A 21,516-nucleotide genomic window follows, 5' to 3' on the forward strand; every position below is an offset into this window, starting at 1 on the left:
ATATTAACACACAGTTAATAGGAATAGTCAGTTAAATGGGATGGTTTGACAAGTAATAAAAGTGGTCAGTTATTTCTACCTTCAATTTGTACAGAGTATTATCAGAAGGTATCTCTAAGAATACTTTAGATATCTGTAAGACCTTTAAATTGTATCTAAATTAATAAAACACACGAACAAACCTGTTGATCATGGCTTCCTGGTGTCTCTGGAGATACCCAGTGGAAGTTCTAGGTGATATGTTGGAACTTTCCAGATTAAAGTTCTGAGCTCATAATATGCAAGTACCCAAGTAAACTTGAGATAATTTGATGTGAAAGATGTCTCTCATATTAAAAGCTGATTTCACTAATATACACATTGTGGAGATATGTTTTTAATTTTTAAGAGTCTACTGGATTTACAAATGTTGGTGTTTTTGAAACCAAAGCCTTTGCTACCACTCATCAATTCAAATTACTCACAGGAACAAATGATAAGAAATTCTATGTATTCCCACGCATGATAAAATGTGACCGATACATATTGACTGACTTTATCCTTCTTCATAATTCTTGACCTCATTAAAAACTTCAAGTTTCATAATAAATCTAATCATGATTATAGTGGAATCAGTTTAGAAAGCTAGTAGAAGCCCATTCTGAAGTCATGTTAATGTGGATGGAAGTTAGTTCTCTCCTTAAACCATATGGAGCCCAGGATTTAATAAAGATCAAGTATCCTTACCTGCTGAACCATCTTCCTAACTACGTTAGCTTTTCTGTTCTGTATAAATTATGAAGATAAGCAAGTTTTGTGTGCTAGTGACTAAAAAGGTTGTATTGTTAATTAAGCAACTGAAAAAGCATTAAATGAAGAAATAGGCTTTCTAAGGCCAAAAGTTACCAGAGTATCTCATGCAGAGATTTTACCACTTTTGTTTTTTTAAAATATCTTCATTTTGAGACTGAGAAAGCAACTGCCAACTTGCCAAAATTAGCAGGTGTGTTAATGAACTCATATTGTAATGAGAACACATTTAATTCAGGTACCTGGAGTAATTTTGTACATAAGTCACTGCACATAAAATTAGTTACCAACAAAAAGGAACAACAACCTTCTTATTTAATGTCAATCATAAAGAATAATATTTTAATTTATTTTATTTATATTTCTCTCTCTCTCTCTCTCTCTCTCTCTCTCTCTCTCTCTCTCTCTCTGTGTGTGTGTGTGTGTGTGTGTGTGTGTGTGTGTGTGTGTGTTTGGGGTAACTGGACAAGAAAGTTATATGTGCCCATGAAAATCAAAGAACAACTTTGAGGAGCCAGTTTTTTTTTTTCCTACCAGGTTCTGGAACAGATGCTTGGCTGTGTTTTATTTTTGCATGAAAAATATGTAAATAGAATGTCCTATATGACAGGAAAGCAAAAAGCTCCCATTACCCAATGAGGATGACATTAGCTGAAATACACAGCAACGGGGCGAAAGACCCATCCATCTCAAAAATATTAACCCAGAATTGCTCTTGTCTAAAGGAAATACAGAGACAAGGAGTGGAGCAGAGACTGAAGGAAAGGCCAACCACAGACTGCTCCACCTGGGAATCCATCCCATCTGCAGACACTTGCTGTTGCCTGGTCTTCTGATAGGCTCAGGCAGAGTCTGACAAATACAGATGCAGATGCTCACAGCGAACTATCAGACTGAGCACAGGGACTTTAATGGAGGAGTTGGGGGAAGGACTTAAGGAGATGAAGGGCTTTGCAACCCTATAGGAAGAATAATATCAAACAACCAGACCCCTGGAGCTCTGAAGGACTAAACCACCAACAAAAGAGTACACATGGAGTAACCCGTGGCTTCAGCTGCACAGGTAGCAGAGGATGGCCTTATCTGGCTGGCATCAATAGAAGGGGACACCCTTGGTCCTGTGAAGACTCAATGCCTCACTGTTAGGGCAGGAATGGATGTGTGTGTGGGGGGAGGTGAGGAGGACCCTTATAGAAGCAGCAAGAGGGAGAGAGGATAGGTGGTTTGCAGAGAAGAAACTGGGAAGAGGGTAACATTTGAAATGTAAATAAATAAAATAACCATTTAAACTAAGACAACTCAGGCAATAAGCAATAATGATGGTGTCTGTGTTCACATGTGGTGTTTCAACTGTTTCCCTTTCATTCACATTGGAACTCTTTTATCCCATAAAACTTCCAAGGACATAAATAAAAAATAAAGTGATTTTGAGGTAGCCATTTTGACCTAGTCTTTCATAGCACAAAATATGCAAACAGGGGTAGGCCTGGGAGGAATCTTTCTTAAAGAGTTTCTCAGGCATGCCTTCAAATAATAACGTCTTTGGGAACAAATTAGAGCAATAAATTACTAAGCCCCTTCAAACACCCCAGACTAATCTATTAGTGAGTATTGATGTTAGGTTTATTTCTTACCTGGAATTTATAGAAATATGTACCAAACTATCTTATATAAATAGCAATGCCATTTTAATATATGATGTCATTTAGCATTTCAAAACTTAATGTCTTAATTATTGTTTGTGTAGGTGTATATGCCATCTTCCATTAAATACTTACTGCACAGAGATCCAAGGACTATCTAACATTCTCCAGGTAAAAATATTTGTGCTGGTTTATGTGGTATATACAGTTGGCAAAATGATCTTCCTCTCTCTTCAGCCCTGCTGCTTTCTGGTTAGTGGTATAAAATGTGTCTACTTTAGGAATTTTTTTGCTTTTTGTTCCAGACACACAATTGAAATTGAAATTAGTCTGAAATAGAAAAGAGGAAAAGCACAAAGAAGCCTTTTCTCATTCCCATTAGTCTACTTATTCTGGGTATTGCTAAGTCTATTTTCGAGCCATTCATTGAAAAGCAACCATGATAGGTTTCAGATTGTGATTTCAAATGAAGTCACATTTTTAGAACTTACAAAACAGAACACTGAAAAACCTACTCTACCTGCTGAAATGGGATCCATTTGTATATTTCTCAGCTCAGATTATCAAAGATAATAAAACTGTAAAGTAAATGTTCCCTTCTTCTTAAAAGCAAGTCCAGGGGGAAACATGTGGATGGTTTCACTTCCAAACACTCAAAGCCCCTTCATTGCTGGAGCTGGTGGATATGCCCCTTCTTGGTCTCATGGGTGTCCATCCCCAGGAGTTTGGCCCTCTCTCTGCCTTGTTTAAATTCCTTATAGGAACAAGTTCCACTGTTTGAGTTCCAGATTATTTAATGATCAAGGAAGTGGTGACACTTGTCCCCCAAAGCACAGATTGCCTTGGGACTTTGGAAATGAAAATGTGAGGATCCACAGAGAGTCTGTTCTAAGATCCTTCTAAGTTTTAACAATTTCCAGTATTTGACAAACCTTTTGTATTAGCAGCTAAGAGGAAAAAGGGCAATTGATAATATCATAAATCCTAGAGTCCTGACATTTGACCAACATAGTGTCTGTTTTTCAGAGAAAAGCCCACCCTCAACCACCCCTCGGAGTGATGTGTTAACAACATTTCTATTTTCTGAGCATTTGTTCAGATATAAAACTTCATGTCAGAACTAAAAAATTGAAAACTGTTTTATGAAAATAACTCAAAATAAGGTTTTAGAAAACAACGCATTTCACAAATTCTCAATTGGTCGCAGATTTGGATGAATTGGGAAACAACAAGAGTAAACAAGATTGATGTCAGCACTTCCCTCCTAGGGGTTCTGACTTGTTAACCTGAGTATTGGAGACTTTTAAAAGCATTCCAAGTGATTTTTATGTGGATCTAGATTTTAGAATTACTGAGCTAAGTGCTAATGAATCATGTCCTTTTATAAAGATGTAAATATTTATTTCACATATTCTCTATGGAAAAATGTTGAGATAGGTCATCCTTTGATGTTAATAATGCTTTTTTCCTGGCTGCTATTGCATGTTCTCTGCACCCCTGAACTTTGCTCCTTTTCAGTGATGCTCGGCTTTAGAGGACCATCTTGACTGTCTCCAGATGGAAAGCTGAGCTAAGCTATTGGCCATCTGTTAGGTTTAGCAGGTCCTAAACAAAAGATGGTATTTGCCTTGCTTGGCATCGACAAACAAGAAACCTCAAGGCCTTTCAGAACTCTCAGAACCTTTTGTATCAGAGCCCCTGCTGGAAGACAAACCCAAATTAGAAACACATAATTCACTGAAGGAGAATTCATCTGCCAACACCGTAGGGGCTCCATTTTGAATGATGAGGGCATCACAGAGACTATTCAAATGCACTTTGTAAATCAGCACATGCAAAAGGAAGGAACTTCTCAGTCTCATCTGTCCTTTCTGCATCTTATTGGAAACCCACATTCCCACATAATGGAAATGACTGAATGAGATTGCACATGTAAAATCATAAGCATGACACCAGGAACTTATATTCGTTTTACGATCTTTTAAGAAAAATATCATCAGGGAAATGCAAATCAAAACAACCCTGATATTTCCCCTCACACAAGTCAGAATGGCTAAGATAAAACCTCAGGTGACAGCAGATGCTGGTAAAGATGTGGAGAAAGGAAAACACTTCTCCATTGTTGGTGGGGTTATAAGCTGGTAAAACTACTCTGGAAATCAGTCTGGCTGTTCCTCAAAATATTGGACATAGTACTACCTGAGGATCCAGCTATACCAATCCTGAGCATATACGCAAAAGATGCTCTAACATACAGCAAGGACACATGCACCCCTATGTTCATAGCAGACTTATTTATAGTAACCAGAAGCTAGAAAGAACCCATATGTCCTTCAACAGAGGAACTGATACAGAAAATAGGGCACATTTACACAGCAGAGTACTACTCAGATATTAAAAACAATGACTTTATGAAATTCTTAGGCAAATGAATGGATCTAGAAAATATCATCCTGAGTGAGGTAACCCAGTCACAACAGAACACGCATGGTATGTAATCACGGATAAGTGTATGTTAGCCCAAAAGTTCAGAATATCCAAGATACAAATCACAGGCCACATGAAGCTCAAGAAGAAGGAATGACCAAAGTGCAGATGCTTCAGTCCTTCTTAGAAGGGGAAACAAAAATATTCTCAGGAGGAAATATGAAAAGAAAGTTTGGAGCAGAGACTGAAGGCAAGGCCATCCAGAGACTCCTCCACTTGAGGATTCAGATCATATTCAGCCACCAAACTCAGATAAAATTGCATATGCCAAGAAGCACATGCTGACAGGTGCCTGATATAATAACTGTCTCCTGAGAGACTCTGCCAGAGCCTAATAAATACAAAGGTGGATAATTGCAGCCAACCATTGAACTGAGAACATGGTCCTTAATGGAGGAGTTAGAGAAAAGAATTGAAGGAGTTAAAGAGGTTTGCAACCCCATAAGAAAAATAATAACAACCAACCAGAGCTCCCAGGGATTAAACTACTATCCAAAGAGTACACATGGACAGACCCATGGCTCCAGCTCTACATGTAGCAGAGGATGGCCTTATTGTGCATCAATGAGAGGAGAAGCCTTTGGTCCTACCAAGGCTTGATGCCCCAGTGTAGGGGAATGTCAGATGGGAGGGGTTTGGCAAATGGTTGAATACTTTTATGGAAACAGGGGGTAGGGGGATGGGGTAGGGGATATGGAGGAAAAACCGGGAAAGGGCATAATATTTAAAATGTAAATAAAATGTATCCAAAAAAATCAGTTAAAAAAGAAAAAAAGAGAAAAATAGTTTGACATTTACAAGCTAATTTTTAACTATTTTAAAGAAAAAAAGAATGCTCCTTTAAAATAACCTCAGCATAGTATATGAATTATTAAAGCAATAATGGTAATCCCATCAAGGTTAATTGGACATCCCTTGTTTATAAAAACATTTTTTAGATTATTCTTCCATCACTATTAAAATTATTTTGTTGCCAATTATAAACATTATGAAATAATTTTCTTTGTAAATTTTTCTCTCCAAAAAGTTTGAAATCTAGATTCTTGTCTAAAACATACTTAAAATTTTGTAAAACATAAAATGTAATCTGAACTATACTAGAATAACAACCAGGAAACAAGACAACAAAGAGCAGAGGCATTTCCCACCCTCTTCTTGGGCTGTCTAAGCACAAGAATCAATCAGCCAGGTCCTAGCTTCCGTAAAGCACACGTGAAGGGCATTCTTATTGCTGTTCAGTTAAAATGTACGGCTGCATGATGCTCCACCGTTAATCCATGCCAGGACCCTAGAAGAGCATGGCTTAAAAAAGCTGTGTCTTCTGGGAGATTAGAAATGCTCATGACAAGTGAAAGGGATTTCAGGACAGTCTAGAAGCCCCTCGACCTCTGAGAGACAGCAAACCTGAAAACAATAAAGATAAGTCACATTTTCCCATTTCAGCACTGAGGGAAGTACTGTGTTTAACGTAGCTGTGCCTGTAGCATAACACCCTTGTGATGATGTCATAATTCCTACTTGGAGTGAGTGGTCACAAAACTGGGTCACCCACAGTCCTGCTAAGTTATAAGAGGTGTGAGACCCCAGGGAAGGAGGATGGAAAGGGGAGTTCTGGAGCACTCTTCTGAGGCAAGGGGCAGGGGTAATGGAAGGGAGGAACTGTGGGAGAGGGAGGGAATCTTTGGAATGTAAATACATAAAAGAATTAATAAAAAGTATAAGTAGCATAATGCCTAAAATCTAAAAAAAGAAATAAAAATAAACAGACAAAAATAGCTAACAACTAGGAAAAAGTCATCTATGAGAACAGTGTGCTAAACACCAAAAAGCTTGTGCAAAAAGACCTAGACATCGTGTAGGTCTCTCGGAATGAAGCACATTTTTATTAATATCCAAGCGGAGTTTCTTCCCGAAGAACAGATGGTCACTAACCCAGCAAGCATCAGTTGTTTTTATTTACTTCGTTCCCATTACACGCACCATAGCTCCACCGGAGCCCTAAAATCCAACAGCTCACTGCCACTGAGAAGGTCTGAAGTCGGGCAATTCACCAACCAACAGGGGGCGGTAACTCTGGAGCCCCCTAAGAACTTTTCCCCAGGTACTAGTCATCATTTAAAGTTTAGTGGCTCTTTAAAAGAGTCTGTTTTCCCTGCAAGGTTGACTTCATTTACTTATTAGTCAGACAAAGCAATGAGACTGGTGGCAGGCAGCCTTTAACAAGCCTATCATGTTGTTTCATCTACTGTGCACAGGTGTCTTTCCCATCACTTTCTTTGCTTCTGTTCGATTTGTCATTTGGTCTGTGGCTTATGTATATTTTAGAATTTCTGTTTTGTTTTTTTTTTTTTTTTTTTTTTTTTTTACATTTTTGTGTTAGTGAAACAATCACCTCAGAGAAACTACATTAGGACAAGGTGGCTGTTGTCTGTATGGCCTTTGTATGTGAAAGTCATGATTAAAAAATAAAAAGATTGCTAATAGCTGAGGTTTTTTATGGAATATTTTATGTATTTACATTTCAAATGTTATTCTCTTTTCTGTTTTCCCCTCCAGATCCCATCTATTCCAACCCCCCTCCTCCTGCTTCTATGAGGGTGTTCTTCCCTTTCATCCACTCCCACCTAACTGCCCTGGCATTCCCCTACACTGGGGAATCAAGCCTTCATAGTACTAAGGGTATCTATCCTATTGATGTCCTACAATGCCATCTTTTGCTACATACGCAGCTGGAGCCATAGGTCCCTCCACCTGTACTCTTTGGTTGGTGGTTTAGTCCCTGGCAGCTCTGGGGGTCTGGTTGGTTGATATTGTTGTTCCTATAGGATTGCAAACACCTTCAGCTCCTTCAGTCCTTCATTATTGCCAGTAAACTTATACTTTAGTTTATTAGCAACATGATCCAGAATTCAGACCTCTATAGATGGGCAATTAGCACAGTCTCTTTAATATTACATATTGAAGTGTTTCCTTATAATGGAATCCTATACAGTAGTCGGTCTAAATTTAGACTTTGGGAAGTCACCTTCAATGCATCTTTCTCTTCCCCTCTCCTCCCTCTTCCCTCTGGTCCCTCCTCTCTTTCCGCTTCCCTCTCCCTTCTCTGGCTCTTGCCTTCTGTCTGCATTTCTCTTCCAACTCTCCTGTTCCTTTACGTCATCAATTTCTATTTTTAATTGAGAGTTCATTTCCAGACATTCAAGGTTACTTTACAGAAAACAACAATCAGACTACGAACAGTTATGTAGTGAAACTGAAAGACATTTAATTACCATTTGTGTGCATAGAGGGAAAAAAAAAAAAAAGCCATGCTCTGTGAATTGAAGGACTGCCACTAGAGGGCAGAGCTGCTTCAGCTATGATCAAGTGACCTGAGTGCTCTAATTTACAGAATGAGCTACAATGGTATTCACTTCAATAGCTAGAAAAACTATTACTGTGAAGGGTGAGGTCAGCGTGCCAAGTAACAGAGGAGACTCCGTTTGCGCCACCTGCAAGCCAACTCAAACAGTCCTGCTCAGTGAAACCCAAGGGAAAGGAGCATTTAATACATGAAGATTGGCTTTTTTTTTTTTTTTTTTTTTTTTTTTTTTTTTTTTTTTGAGGATATTTCCTGAGAGGCAACAGTAACAGGAAAGAATCCAGTAAATTCTTTTATCTTTACATCAGAGAAGTGTGGGCATACACACCTGTGTGAAATAGGCTTTCAATGTTGTGATTTCGTTTCATATTCCTGTCAAAAGAGTAGGCTGTTCTTAAAGATATGGGGAAGAGCTTTAAGTTACACTGTTTTTAGTCTGCTATTTTTTCATTTTTTTTTCTTTCATTTATTTTTAATAAAAAATTTAAACTCAAACAATTATGTCACTTTCCCATTCTCTTTCCTACGTTTACCTCTCCCATCGCCCTAACTCTAACTAATGGCATCTTTTGTTGTTGTTGTTGTTGTATCTTGTGTTGCTACGTGAACAATTGCAGACTACATAAATACAGCCTCCTGAGTAACTTAGCGTAGCTCATCTGTGTATGATTTCAGTGTAGCACTGGATAATTACCCTGGGATCATTTCTGGAGAGAAGTTACTTCTCCCTCTCTAGACTGTAATTCAGTACCATCAGTGCATTGTCTAAGAATAGGACCCAGGGAGATTTCCCTTTCTGCATTCATGTGTCAACTGATCCTTTCATTGCTTAGATCCTGTTTAGGAAGGATACTAACATATAACAACATACTGTCATGGTACTATGAATGCAACTTTGCTGTCCTATCTGGGAAATAACTACCTCACAGGAGACTTCTGAGTCCTCGGATTTTACATTTCTGCCCACAAATTTTTGGTGTTCCCTGAGCCTTACATGCAGATTTGACATAGACTCATCAGTTGGGGCCACAGTTCTTATGATCTGTTTATCTTCACATATGACCAGTTGTGATTTTCTGTAATTGTCTCAGTTTGCTCTAAAGTGGAACGTAGTTGATCAGAGGTGAGAGCTACACTTACCTGTAGGTATGTGGATACATTTTGGAATGTACTTAGGAGTTATGCTTGTCTAGTAAAGTGGAAGCAGTAGATTCTATTCTAAGGTCAATGACCTCCCTAGCCCCAGTAGTTGACCAAGTTTCTAGTAGCAGGTTTAATTTCCCACCCACTGAGCAAGCCTGGAGTGAAAATAAGTATCTGTTGGTTACCACATAGATGTGAATGCAAGTGTTGAACCTTTTCAGAAATCTTGCCATACTGGTGACTACCATAGGTCAACCACATCACAGCTGGATAGAACTAATGGTTGTTTTTCTTCCTTACAGAGCATGTTCTGATTTATGAATGTTGGACAGCAAAAATGAGGTTTCCAGGTTAGATATATATGACATCTACCTTCAATGTCTGATAGGTTACCAGTGTCTGAGGGTAACATCCATAGCCAATGCTGTTTGGGAGTCAGTAGGACTACCTAACTAACAACTTGAATGGAGGTTTCTTATGCCAAGTATGTGAGTTTTTAGTTCATAGCTCTTGTGAAGAACACTGTTATCCCAACTGGTGTAACTTTATTTGGAATACACACATGCGCACACACACACTCACATGCACACATGCACAAAATCCTAGTGCCTAATTTGTATAATATAATATGTAAAGTTTCTTCATTTGTTGCCATAATCATCTTGTATAATAAAGTGTTTATTACACCTTATAGATTCGAGTTTATCCTCAAAGGAAAGTAGGTCAAGGAAACAGCAGAAACTAATGTACCTTCCTTTTAAGATATATAATATGATGATAATATTTCTCCTGTTCCTTTGCTCCCTCCAAATTTTCTTATACAACTTTCCTTGCTCTCTTTCAAATTCATGGGCACCTTATAAAATAATTAATTCATTTTACAAGCATTAAATATATGTATATGTACACAATATAAAATATATATGTATATGTTTTCTATATTATCCATATCTATGTGTATATCTTTCCCTAAATATTACCTACTTAGCCTATATAATGTTTTTTGTATTACTGATTATTCTTAGTTTAAAACATCTTATAACTAACCCCAATAAAGTATTTGACTAACTTTTAAGCATTCCTCTGAATATTCACAAGCCAGGCACCTGTCTGAAATAGAAGTGTTCTACAAATATTTTTTTATATATTGATGCCCTCAATATGTCACTCTTGGGCTAGTGGTTAGATGTCAGGAAGAACACCATAATGACAAAGGCATGGGATGGAGAGCAAGCGGGGAAGCAGTACTCCCCCATGGCCTCTGCCTGAGTTCCTGCCCTGCTTCAGTTCTTGCTTTGACTTCTCTCATTTGCAGACTATAATCAGGACATCTAAAAGAAATGAATACTTTCCTTCCCAAGTTGTTGTTGATTATTTTCTATATCACAATCAAAACCAAAAGAGAAAATTGCTAAGGTTGAAAAAGTAGTATTTTGTGCTATTTTTCTTGATAGTTATAATTATTTGTGTCACTGGGAAAAAATTTTAATACATTGCTTTATTTTCAAATGTGTTTGCACAATTTTATAAACTACCAGTTCTGCATTTAGAGTCAAAAGAAAACCAGGCACTTAGTGTTTGTTTTAAAAGCTGCAGTGAAAAAAAAAGCAAAGTCTTCCAAACATTATTGTAGATTTTTAGGATCCTCTAAAGAACCATATTTTATTCTTATGAGACTATGATCATGAAATACTCCAGCATATAAATGAAATATAATGTTATTCTTTCATACTTTTCTTAGTAGATTGGGCCATTCCCATTAAATAAAGCATTTTAGCTACATTGCATTTCATTGCAATGGCCCGCATCTAAATATGTCCATTAAAGTTAAATCCAGACTTATATTTTCTTTTATGCTGACATGTCTCAAATATGGTGTGAATAAATCTTAAACATAGAAAATACTATCATAAAGGAAATTGCTCATCCATTTATGATGATATGAACAGGATGAACATAAAACAGCATTTCAAATCAATTCCTTGGTTTTTAAATTACTGGACTAATGCATTTTCTGAGTAATAATGTAAATATGACTTTAATATAAATTACTTTCTCTTTCCCTCTGTCTTTACCTTTTCTTCCTAACAATGGCTGACAGTTTAATTTTTTGTTAAATACCTACAAAAATAAAGCAATAGTTGGTGGAAGAATATAAGTAGAAACAAACAAATTTTCTTCATTAGTAGTCATCTTCCATTGTTGCACCTTCCTTATTCCTATGACAGATTACAGTAAGATGGTCGAGAATCCCCTGGGAGTGAAATGAGCTAGGAAATATGTCTTAGTTCACTACAACTACCACAGTAACAGCAATGGCCCCTGGAGTAGATGTGACAGGAGCAATTGTCTTCTGACCATAACAACCTTCAATAATTTAGATGATATATCTAAAAGCTCAGAAAGACTATTTGTCTCTCAGTGTTCCTTAGTTGCCTGTAGTACTGTGTGGGCCGAGGCCTTCTGAGATTTCCCTCATCTACTGTAGCATGTCTATAGAAGCTACTAGTTTTTTAACTAATATAGATTGGTCAACTCTCAAAATATAGAAGTCCGAGTAACATTATAAAGACTGAGCAGGTTGGACTCATGTTTAGAGGTGTGTGTGTGTGTGTGTGTGTGTGTGTGTGTGTGTGTGTAATAATAATGTGTGTGAGTATGTGTGTGTGTGTGTAATAATAATGTGTGTGAGTATGTGTGAGTGTGTGTGTGTGTGTGTGTGTGTGTGTGTAATAATAATAATTAATGAGAAAGAGACTGTGAATTTGAAAACAAGCAGGAAGGGTACGTGGGAGAGGTGGAAAGGGAAGGTGAAAATTGTGTAATTATAATTTAAAATGGTAAAAAGAAAGCATCCAGTGAGAGACAGAGAGCACTGTGATGGCATACTATCAAGGCATTTACACATTATAGTTCAGTCATCTCATTGGTGTTTGCTTTTGCAGATTGTCTTTGCAATCTTTCTACTTGTTTCCTATTCTTGTAAGCAAGTCTCTAAATTTGCATATAAGAGGTACTTCTTTTTAATCTTTTTAAAAATTAAATATGTATTTACACTCCAAAAATTATCCTCTTTCCAGGTTCTCCCTCTCCCATCCCTCCTCCCATTGTTTCTATGAGGATGATCACTCTCCCACCCACCCACTGTCACCTAGCAACCCTATCATTTCCCTATATTTAGGAAATGATCCTTCAAAGGATGAATGGCTTCTCTGCCTATTGATGTCAGTTAATGTCATCCTCTGCTCCATATGCAGCTCGAGCCATGGGTCCCTCCATGTGTACATTTTGGTTGGTTGTTTAGTCCCTGGGAGCTCTGGGGGGACCTATTTTGTTGATATTGTTGTTTTTCTCTGGGGTTGCAACCTCCTTCAGCTCCTTTTTCTAACTCCTATATTGGGGTCCCCATACTCAGTTTGATGGCTAGCTGCAAGTATCTTAATCTGTATTATTAAGGCTCTGGCAGAGACTCTTGGGAGACATCCATATCAGCTCCTCCCAGCACGCACTTCCTGGCATCAGCAACAGTGACCAAGTTTGGTGGCTCCATGTGGGTTAGATTCCCAGGGGAAGAAGTCTCTGGGTGTGCCTTTTCTTCAGTCTCTGCTTCACTCTTTGACTCTATATTTCCTTCCTTGAAAATTATGTTTTCCTTTTTAAGGACTGATACAGTAACACTTTGGTCTTCTTCTTGATCTTCATATGATTGGTGTACCCTGAGACTCCACCTCACTCCAGTCAGAATGTCTAAGATCAAAAACGGAGGCAACAGTAGGTACTGGTGAAGATGTGGAGAAAAAGGAACTCTCCTCCATTGTTGGTGGGATTGCAAGCTGGTACAAGTACTCTGGAAATCAGTCTGGCATTTCCTCAGAAAATTTGACATAGTATTACTTGAGTTCCTTGCTATACCACTCCTCTGACTATACCCAAAAGATGCTCCAACATAAAACATGAATACATGCTCCACTATGTTCATAGCTGCCTTATTTATAATTTCCAGAAGCCAGAAAGAACCCATATGTCCTTCAACAGAGTAATGGATACAGAAAATGTGGTACATTTACACAGTGGAGTACTACTCAGCTATTAAAAACAATGAGTTCATAAAATTCTTAAGCAAATGAATGGAACTAGAAAATATCATCCTGAATGAGGTAACCCAGTCACAAAAGAACACACATGGTACACACTCACTGACAACTGGATATTAGCACAAAAGTCACTTCTAAATAACCGTGCTATTAAGCACTAGTGCTAATAACTCTACAAAAAAGGAAACATCCTAAGACCTAGTCAGCAATTTCCCTTCCTTCAGATGAGATGGGCCACTTCAGGACCAATCCTGAGATACCCAGCCATCTCTGACTAAAACACACTATCTTAACCTTTCCTAATGTTGCAGTTCTCATCCATAATTTTATGAAAGAAAATTTCAATGTGGAATGTATGAATAAAAGATTGTTTATGATTTGAAAACCATTTGGTGCATAATGTTAAATTATATTTATCCACACTCTACCTGATTAGCCTATATTCTCATATTCCTGAATAGTTGTTTATGATTTCCATTCTAAGTTCTAAATAAATATACTGATGCCTGAGCAGAATGCATAATCACAAAATGTAGCTATATTCTATTCTATTATAGACCACTTAGAGTATGCACTAGGATAAAAAGGAGACTGATTGGCTACAGATGTTCTTAAAACTTTTACATTTAAGAGAAGTTTTGAAACTTGCTCCACTTAGAGCAATTATAAATCACTCTCAGTACATTTGAACTCTATACTATATGTGAAAACACACCCCATGCTTTAGAGAGTTTTTCACCCTTGTTACCAGGGAAAAGCCTTATGAAGTAAGTAAGGGTGTGGCAAGATTTCATCATTCTGAGAATTCCACTATAAATATTTCTCGTAAATCTGCCTTTGTTTCTTTCACCAATACATGAAATAACCAAAATCTCTCTCTTTTACAAAAATTTTGTCAAGTGGGAAATATGACATTAGGAAATGATTGAAGCGAAATATCTCTGCATGTACATATTTAATCTCTCTGTGTGTATTGTGTGTGGATATTAATGTACAATTGTGGGTTGTGCCAAAGCTTACATTTGGAGGTCAACATGCAACTGAGATAATTATCAGTAATTGTCTCCATTTTAATATAAAACAAAATATCCTTTTGTTTGGATACTGTGCATGCAAAGCTAACTGCAGATTGGTCTTTGGGATTGCTGTCCTCACTTCCATCTCTCCACAAAAGCACAGGAATTACAGTCAAGAACTACACTAGCAGGCCTAATATGATCCTAAGGATCCAAATTCAAGCCAAGGGCTTGTGTAGCATGAGATATTATTCACTGAGACAAGTCTTGTCCAAGCGTATGTGCATATATTTGGTCTGTAGCTATAACTATATGTACACCTATATAATATCCATATTTATCTCTGTACAACTTCTTGACCTTCACTCAGGTGACACACCATAACATAATAAAGAAATCTTCCTTTAGCATTGGCTTAAAGCTACCAGAAAATAGCATGTTATCTTATCACTCTGAATGGATGCAATCAATTCAGTTCTAAACAGGATTTTCTCCAGGTATTTAACAGCAAACTGATGTTTGTGGGGAGTTCAATTCACTTTACATTTGCAGCATCACTATGTCATTAACATTTTTTTTTTACCGCATCCCCCAGAATATGTATATTATATAATCTCAGATTGCCCATTAGAGAGAATGGGTTTAATAGCTGTATGGAGAGCCATTAGGAGATGTGTGGGATTTTATAATGCAGAGGATGTAAAGGGTTGTATCTGTTGACACAGTGTTTTAAAGTCACATTAACAGTAAGTAATTTGGTTTCTTTCAGTTCTATTGTTTTCTGTTGATCTATCCCTGGAAAAGGGAAGGAATCCATGCATCTGATACTATGAAATTTCATTCTTTGCAAGAAGACATTAAACAAAAAATAAAATATAAAACCTAAAGACTACATAATAGCTCATAAAATATGAGTTTACATATAAATAGAAAATAGAAATGCTCTCTGCCTAATGTCTTAATGGATATCTATAAATCATGTATGGGTTTATATAAAGAAATAATAGCCAAAGGGCTATAGCTGAGTATATCTATTATCATCAGCAATTATCTAGAGGAAATTATTATTTAAATACTACTACAGACAGTTCTTCCTGCTTAGCTAATTATATCTGCTACCAGAGCAACTCTTTTCAGACTTTTATGTAGTTAAATATAACATGAAAAATATTAATTTCTAAGTTCTTCCAGAGAACATGCATTATATGTACTCCAAAATCTGATCTCAAAATATGTTCATGTTAAAAGTATAAACTTTTGATCAGGGTGAATGTGGTCCAGGGGCCATTTTGTGTCTGACAGAACACCAAATCAGGCACACATTGAATATAAACCGATAAATGGTGCTCTAAGGATCTAAGTGAGTTAGTACTCCTGACTACTTCCATCTAAACAAGATTTGTTTATGCAGTGATTTATGCTCTTGTGAGATATTATCTTCTGATTTCAGTTAGATTAATGTGCAGTCTCAATTCTAGGGACCTAGATCAGACGCCATACTGGATTTATTTTTACACATTTTAAAACCTTTGATACAATCAAAGGGTTATATTTTGACCTTGTTCCAGGTTTCACACGTGAACTGGTTGGAATTTCCTGAAAAGTACAATGCTACTGTCAAGAGCTGTCTTTAGGTCCTTCGATAGCTTCAAGATAAGGGCTGCTTTCCAGAACCTTAAGCAAGAGAACAGGGAGAGAATGGAGAGAACAGGGACTGGAGTTCTGTGAAAGCAACACATGTACAGTGAAATATCCAAAAAACCAGGAACATCTTGGTGAGAAAATTTATTCACGTGTGAGTTTGGTGTAACATGTTTTAAATTTATGAAGACTAAGTAAGGATCATGACATAGGTCTTCCAACAATCTCAACCTATTTTCAACAGTAAAGTATAATAAAAGTATCTTTAATAAATTATTTGAGTTCTGCTAGAACATATTGAAGTTTGGGAAGAGGAATATAAGAATACCCACTTTGTACCACTGTAGATAAAATTGTAAGTAATTTGAGGATTCAGTATTTGCTTCCTGAAATGGAAGAATTCTTCAGAAACCAAAATTTCAAATCTGAGGTTTCACACTAATCCTAGGTAGTTAGTTTTATAGTAAAATTAAACTCTACCTTACCTAATTGGTCTAGGAGTGTTGAACAGTTGATATAAGAAAAAATAGCATGTATTTGATATTGAGGGGAAATGCCCTTAATGTTTCTTTCTCTCTCTCTCTCTCTCTCTCTCTCTCTCTCTCTCTCTCTCTCTCTCTTTCTCTCTCTCTCTCTCTCTCTCTCTCTCTCTCTCTCTCTCTATATATATATATATATATATATATATATGTATATATATATATATATATATATATATTGATACAACCACTCTGGAAATCAGTCTGGGGGTTCCTCAGAAAAATGGACATAGTACTACCTGAAGACCCAATTGTTCCACTTCTGGGCATTTACCCCAGAGACGTTCCAACATACAACAAAGATACATGCACCAAAATTTTCATTGCAGCTCTATTTATAATAGCCAGAAGCTGGAAAAACTCAGATGTCCTTCAGTAGATGAATAGATACAAAAATTGTGGTACATTTACACAATGGAGTAATACTCAGCTATCAGAAACAATGGCATAACGAAATTCTTAAGAAAATGAATGCATCTAGAGAATATCATCATGAGTGTTATAACCCAGTCACAAAAGAACAGACATAATATGCAGTAACTGATTATGGGATACTAACCCCAGAAAGCTCTGAACACCCCAGAAACAATTCACAGACTGTGTGAAGTTCAAGAAAAAAAAACAATATATTTTAATTAAAATAGAACTGTATCACATCCCTCTTTCCTTCCTACAGCCCCTCCCAGTTTTTTTCCTATCTCCTCAAATTAATAACAACCTCTTTTCCTATATTATTGTTACGTATATACATATGTGCATGTATATGTACCCACAAATACTTAATTACAACCTTAAAAATGCATTTGTACACTTTTATGCAAAATGCTTAAAAATTTGTACATTTATCTTTGTTTTTTAAAATAAAGTTTTTTAATAAAAAAAAGAAAGTAGAATTAGTTACCACTAGGGACACTTTATGAAGTCTAAGCCGCATAGGACAGTGAGAAAATTAACAAAATGTAAATCCATGTCAATTATCTGGATCACCAGTTGAAAAGGATTATCTTTGTCATTATTCTTCTCTCTGTCACCTCAGTGCTATCCACATTATTGGTGGGGTAGTTGGAGCTAGAAGTAGGACAGAGCACCAGTATTAGGATTCACAGCAAATCATGTGTGAAAAGCTTTAAAAAATCCCTTATATATTTTATTGTCATATTATAAACAAAGGTCATTGTTGATACACATGTTTATGTTTATGTTTTAGTTAGTGGTATACATCAGTGTTGTGATGGTAAAGCATTATACAAATTTAAGTGGCTTTTGAGATCAATTTAATCCAGACATTCTGTAGATAAGGAAATCACTAAGCTGGAAGGTCACAGCCTTTACTAATGTAATGGACACCCTGAGGTAACAGCAATCATATTCTGACTTACTTGTAAAATCTTGAAGCTACTTCTTCAAAGGAATAAAATGTAGCTGTAAGTCATATAATAGAAGTTTTTATTGAATAATTTTGGGAAATTGACTGTGTACAAAGTTCTGCTATTGTAAATAAATGGAATTTCTAGTTTAAGTTAATGAATTCAATATAAATCTATGATGCTTAATGATTTCTATTTTAAGTATACTTGAATCTTCTATGAAACCATAGGAATAGGGTATCATACTCCTGACAGAAAATTTATCGTGAAACAGGATTTTACTAAGTAGCTCAGGATGACCAAAATTTTTCCATGATTCTCCCTCATCATCCTCAAAGGTGATAGGAAAATAAGCTTGAATCCCTATGGCCTGTCTGTCCAAAAACTTTTAACAATTTAATTGTTGTAAAGTATGTACCAGCTATGTGATATATGTAGCGCACATTGTTTAAAATGTTGCTCTTTCACACTGCATGATAAATTACTATCCCTGGAACACATTTCTTTCAGAAGCTAAAATGTAATTAAAAGACTAAATTATATTTGCTTCCTTGAAATCCACCTGAAACTTGCTATTCTGGCTGTGGATGATTTATGTGAATGTTTATATAGGTGGCATATATTGTGTCTAAATATTAACTCAGTTATTCTAATTTGATATCTGTTATCATCAAGTTGTTTCAATATAATATGTTTAAATATATTTTATAGTCATATAATTTGTTCTTTTTGAGTCATACAGGAAGTGTTATCAATAATAATCAATAATGAGAAATAATAAGCCACTCTGTTGGCTGCTGTTTTGTTTTCTTGACAGTGTCCTTAGCCTTACAGAAACTTTGCAATCTCATTAAGTCCCATTTGTCAATCTTTGACCTTAGAGCACGAGCCATTGGTGTTCTGTTCAGGAAAATTTCTCCTGTGCCTATGTGTTCTAAGGTTTTCCCTACTTTCTCATCTAATAGTTTCAGTGTACCTGGTTTATTGTGGAGATCTTTGATCCACTTACACTTGAGCTTTGTACAAGGAGATAAGAAAGGGTCTATTTTGATTCTTCTGCATGCTGGGTGCCAGGTGGACCAACACCATTTGTTGAATAGGCTGTTCTTTTTCCATTGAATGTTTACAGCTCTTTGTCAAAAATCAGGTGAACACATATGTGAGGGCTCATTTCTCGATCTTCTATTCTATTCCATTGATCCACGTGTGTTTTCATTAAAATAGAATGACATGATAATGAACAGCCTATAGCTTTAAAAACCACATCAAGAGCCTTTCAAAATCATGAGAGTATATTTGTTTTATTATTATAATTGCAGATCAAACACATTACTATAATACAAAGAACATTTTCTTGATTTCTGTCTAAAATACTGTTGGGGAAGGAAAGCGAGTACATTGTGAAAACAGATTGAGAGATATTCCCCTTTCTTTCACTGTCCATCAAACACATAAGCACAAATGATAAAAATCATGGAGTGGTTCAGGACATTTTCTGTGGACTTTGTAATTCATCTATTAGATGGAGTTAAAAATACATAATCATTATTTCACAAATATTTTGTAATTTTTTTCTTTTCAAAGATATGTGCTATGTGATTATATTAATGAAGGCTATAAATATTGTTGATATCTGAGAAAGATAGTTTTTTAAACCTTTCAGCTCATATTTATATGACCTCTGGTATTATATGTTTTAATTATAGGAATGTATGCACAGAAAAATCCTATCAATTTAGTGCTGTAATATCAGGGTAAAAAAGACACAGATCTTTCCCCGTGTTTATCTTACTTTCATTGCCAGAATAATCAGCAATAACTTTATTTTGAATAAATGACTAATATTTGGAAATAAAGAAAAGAAAACAGCATAAAGAACACATTACGATGAGTTCAATCCTCCACAGAAGCTTCAAATGGATGACAAATTTATATCATTGTTGTTTAGAACAATGTTATTTTCAGGTAGCATTTTGGGTGATGGTTGAATGAGCGGATTTTCTAAATCAAATATAAATGACTTAATTTAAATGACATTTACTATGTCAGAAAACTTATTAATATCACAGTAGTGTTTTAAGAAATGAAGACAAGTGCAGGACTATTAAGAATTGTTTTAAAAGAATAATATGAGAAGTAACTTAAGAAAGCACTTGATTTTTATTATATAATGTGAATAGTCTACACAGGAATTTAAAAAAATGTGTAGAGAGGTTTAAGGACTTTGTATAATAGAGCTCAAGTTAGACAGATTTACAGACATGAAAAAAAGGTGAGATGGATCCATATTGTGCCCAGATTATTTTTGAGACTATCAATAAGAAGAAATATTGTTACATGACTCCTAGGGAATTGAGGACAACTTGAGTTTTGGATAGGTGATTGCATTCAGAGGAGTGGACAATTAACCTTTCTGTTTCTTACACTATTAATTCATGCCACAAAATATAGTTTTATCACTTACACTTTTAAGATTAAATTTAATTATATATATATATATATATATATATATATATATATATATATATATATATGATCAAGTTTAAAGAAACAACAAACAAACAAACAAGACTGAGAGGTTCTACATAACCAAGTGCCACATGTCCTTGGTTTGTTTTCCCTTCTGGCTTCTGTTAACCTCAATGCACTTACTATATCAATCACATTATGACAAATAAAAACCTACAGGATTACCCCCTATTCTTAAAGAGAGTGTAAAATACAGCATTCTTTATGTAAATGTTAACTGACTCAAGGATTACAGAGTTGCATGAACGATCCAGCTTCATGTTGTCTTCAGCTTAAGTATAAATCCCCAATTTTATCAGTCACAGAGAATTAAGTGTTGATAGGTCAGAGCATCCAGAGAACAAAGATTATATCCTGTTTAATTTTTTTAATCCACTAATTTTTTGACACTTCACTTTTAAACATGTCTCCATACACATCCTTTCCTCTTCTTTTCAAAATTTTCTTTTATGTTTTGCAGAAAAAGAAATAAAACAAACTATATTGACATTAGTTACGTGACTACAGAGTAGATGACATCAACACTTACGTATTAAATATTTTCTATTAGGCATGCACAGAGAAAACTCAACATATCAAATACAGCAATCTAAAGTTTGACATACCTGTGGTATCAAAAGCATAGTGCTGGAGCTCCCACTGGCTGGACTCACTAGAGAGCTCAGTCAGATTGGTTAAAGTAAAATCAGTGTTGGAAACCAGATCACCTCGGAGGACTTTGGGAGAAAGATTATGCAGCTCAAAATCTCCAAATGACATTGCAGAAGTTTCAAGGAGCTGTGCAAAGCAACACCACACTATTTCAGTCTTAAAAACGAGTGGAAAGATTGAAAAAAAAATCAGAATTCTGGCCAAGTCACTCGGCTTTCTTAGAGCTATGTTTATGTTGTAATCTAAGAGAAAGAAA

At 35.9% G+C, this 21,516-nt stretch overlaps 1 protein-coding gene across 1 annotated transcript in view; it reads right to left on the bottom strand.

Annotated features, from left to right (window-relative positions):
* ANO3 (anoctamin 3) overlaps positions 1–21,287 on the bottom strand; it is a gene marked incomplete at both ends in the record, with an annotated part of 320,161 nt that extends 298,874 nt beyond the window's left edge. Inside the window, one exon of the mRNA XM_080930913.1 lies at positions 21,215–21,287. The remainder of the gene's footprint in view (positions 1–21,214) is intronic.
* Positions 21,288–21,516: the final 229 nt, after the last annotated feature.

The sequence above is a fragment of the Micromys minutus genome (genome assembly GCF_963924665.1).
Source record: "Micromys minutus genome assembly, chromosome: 17".
NCBI lineage: Eukaryota > Metazoa > Chordata > Mammalia > Rodentia > Muridae > Micromys > Micromys minutus.